This window comes from Phyllostomus discolor, chromosome 10 (genome assembly GCF_004126475.2).
Source record: "Phyllostomus discolor isolate MPI-MPIP mPhyDis1 chromosome 10, mPhyDis1.pri.v3, whole genome shotgun sequence".
In the NCBI taxonomy this organism is placed as follows: Eukaryota; Metazoa; Chordata; class Mammalia; order Chiroptera; family Phyllostomidae; genus Phyllostomus; species Phyllostomus discolor.
Genome location: NC_040912.2, coordinates 48,516,540 through 48,520,063, shown reverse-complemented (window position 1 = coordinate 48,520,063; position 3,524 = coordinate 48,516,540). Strand labels below are relative to the sequence as shown.

General features: G+C 34.3%; 1 long non-coding RNA gene across 1 annotated transcript; it reads left to right on the top strand.

Moving 5' to 3' along the window:
• The first annotated feature begins 243 nt into the window (after positions 1 to 243).
• Positions 244 to 2,411, top strand: LOC118496988. Its single transcript, XR_004899530.1, has 3 exons — positions 244 to 407; positions 1,440 to 1,442; positions 2,400 to 2,411. It is a non-coding gene; the product is annotated as an uncharacterized LOC118496988 (long non-coding RNA).
• The last annotated feature ends 1,113 nt before the right edge of the window (positions 2,412 to 3,524 follow it).

Sequence of the window (3,524 nt, the reverse complement as noted above, 5' to 3'; positions counted from 1 at the left end):
ATATAATCAGGAAGAATCAGGAAATCTGACAAGACAGATTATAACTAATAAAATCAAAGCAGTAATCAAGAAACTCCCAGCAAACAAAAGTCCTGGAGCAGATGTCTTCACAGGTGAATTTTACCAAATATTAAAAAAAAAAAGCTGACACATATCCTCAAACTGTTCCAAAAATTCAAGAGGAGGAAGATTCCCAAGTTCATTTTACAAGGCCAGCATTATTCTAATTCCAAAACCAGACAAAGACTCTATGAGGAAAGAAAATTATATCCCAATATCTTTCATGAACATAGATACTAAAATTCTCAACAAAATATTAGCAAACCAAATACAGCAATACATTAAAAAGATCATATTCCATGATCAAGTGGCATTTATTACTGGGATGAAAGGTTGGTACAATATTTGTATGTTAATAAATGTGATACACCACATAAACAAAATGAAGGATTAGAAACCACATGATCATGTGAATAGATGCAAAAAAGCATTTAATAAAATCCAGCACACATTTATGATAAAAACTCCCAAGAAAGTGAAAATAGACAAAACATACTTCAACAGAATAAAGGTCATATATGATCAAACCAGAGCAAGCATCATACTCAACAGGCAAAAACTGAATGTTTCCTTTAAGGTCAGGAAAAAGACAGGGATGTCCACTTTTACCACTCCTATTCAACAGAGTACTGGGAGTTCTAGCTACAGCAATCAGACAAGAAAAAGCAAGAACAGGTATCAAAATTAGAAAGGAAGAAGTAAAACTGTCATTATTTGCAGATGACATGACACTGTATATAGAAAACCTTAAGGACACTGTTGAAAACACACTGATAAATAAATTCAGTAAACTAGCAAGATACAAAATAATTGTCTGTAAGTTCATTGCATTTTATACATCAATAATGTGCTACCAGAAAGAAAAACTAAAAAAATCTATTTAAAATTGCATAAAAATAAAATACCTAGGGATAAGTTTAACCAGCAATGTAAGAGACCTGTACTTGGAAAATTATGACACTGAAGAAAGAAACTGAGGAAGATAACAAATAGGTGAAAGCATATATCATGTTCATGAATAGGAAGAATTAACATCATTAAAATGTCAATACTATCCAAAGCAATCTTGGATTCAGTGAAATCCCTATTAATACACCAATAATAGATCTCACAGAACTAGATTAAATATTCCCAAAATATATGAAATCACAAATACCCAAAAAGGCTCTGCAATCTGGACAAAGAAGAACAATTTTGGAGGAATCATGATTCCTCCTGATATCAAACTTTACTACCATGTAATAGTAATTAAAACAACATGGTACCAGCATAAAAACAGGCATATAGGTCAGTGGAACAAAATAGAGAGCCCAGACATAAACCCTTGCCTTATGGTCAATTAAGTCTTTGATGAAACAAGAATACACAATGGGGTAAAGACAGTCTATCCAATTAATGGTGTTAGGAAAACTGGACAGCTATATACAAAAAAGAAAAAAGAAAGAAAGAAAGAAAGAAAGAAAGAAAGAAAGAAAGAAAGAAAGAAAGAAAGAAAGAAAGAAAGAAAGGAAGGAAGGAAGGAAGGAAGGAGGAAGGAGGAAGGAAGGAAGGAAGGAAGGAAGGAAGGAAGGAAAGAAAGAAAGAAAGAAGGAAAGAAAGAAAGAAAGGAACTAGATTAATTCCTTATACCACACACAAGAATAAACTCAATATGGATTAAAGACTTTAATGTAAGTCACAAAACTATAAAAATCTTAGAAGAAAACATAGGCAGTAAAATCTCAGACATTCTCATAGCAATATTTTCTCTGATATAGCTCCTAGGGCAAGGAAAACAAAAGAAAAACTAAACAAATGGGACTACATCAAACTAAAAAGCTTTTGCACAGTAAAGGAAAACATCAACAAAATGGAAAGACAACCCATTGTCTTGAATGGGAGAACATATTTTCTAATTGTAGGGAAAATGGAGTCAGTCAGGCTCCCTTACCTAGGAAACTATGACTTAGCATTATTTCTATAGCTTTGAGTATGTGCCCACATGTGCAGAATCATACTCTGTCATATAATATCTTGGCATCCTGCTGGCTTTGTGTGCATTTAGTATATAAAGGAGTTGGGACTTTCTGTGGTACAATTCGGGACTTGTGGCATGCACGTGGATCACCCCATCCTGGAATAAAGGCATGTCAGACATCCCAGTGGTTCTGGGTATATTCTTCTGTCTGCCTGAATCCCGTGTGCACCTGCCCAGCCTTGAATGGTTGCAAGACACCAGTGACATATCCAATAAGGTGTTAATATTCAATATTTAGCCCTGGCTGGATAATTCAGTTGGTTAGAGCATCATCCTGATATACCAAGGTGCAGGTTCAATCCCTGGTCAGAGCACATACAAGAATCAATCAATAAATGCATAATTAAGTGGAACAACAAATCAATGTTTCTCTCTCTCCCTCCCTCTGTGTTTTTCTAAAATCCCAAATTTATGAATAATTCAAACAAACACCAAAAATATAAACAATATAATTTAAAAATGGTCCAAGGACCTGAATAGATGCTTCTCCAAAGTGGACATACAGATGGCCAATTGACATATTAAAAAATGTTCAATATCACTAATCATTAGAAAAGTGCAGATTAAAACCACAATGAGATATCACTTCATACCTGTCAGAATCGTTATCATCAATAAATCCACAAATGACAAGTGTTGGTGAGGATGTGGAGAAAAAGAAAACCTAGTACACTATTGGTGGTAATGCAGAAAAATGCAGAAATTGTGAGAAACATTATGAAGTTTCCTCAAAAAATTAAAAATAGAACTGCCTTTTGACCCAGTGATCCCACTTCTGGGAATATATCCGAAGAAACCCAAAATACTAATTGGAAAGAATATACGCACCCCCATGTTCATTATAGCATTATTTACAATAGTCAAGATCTGGAAACAGCACAAGTGTCCATCAGTAGATAAGTGGATAAAAAAGCTGTGGTACATTTACTCAATGGAATACTACTGGGCCATAAAAAGAAGGAACTCATACCTTTTGCAACAGCAGGCATGGAACTGGAGACCATTATACTAAGTGAAATATGAAAGTCAGAGGATATGATTTCATTTATATGTGGAATCTAAGGAACAAAATAAACTAACAAACAAAATAAAAACAGGCAGATACTGAGAACAGACTGACAGAGGCAAGGAGGGTGGGGACTGGGTGAAAAAGATGAAGGGATTAAGCAAAAAATAATAAGAATAAAACAGACATAGAGAATGTCTATGGTGATTGCCAGAGGGAAGCGGGGAGGAAGGATATGAAAAAGAGTAAAGGGGGAATAAATGGTAGTGAAAGAGAATTTACTTCGGGTTGTGAGTATATGATGCAGTATACAGGTGATATGTTACAGAGTTGTACACTTGAAACCTATATGGTTTTATTAACCAATGTCACCCCAATAAATTCAATTTAAAAATAAAGTCAAACTTAAAAAAGTAAATTACAAACAACATAACAAAGAGG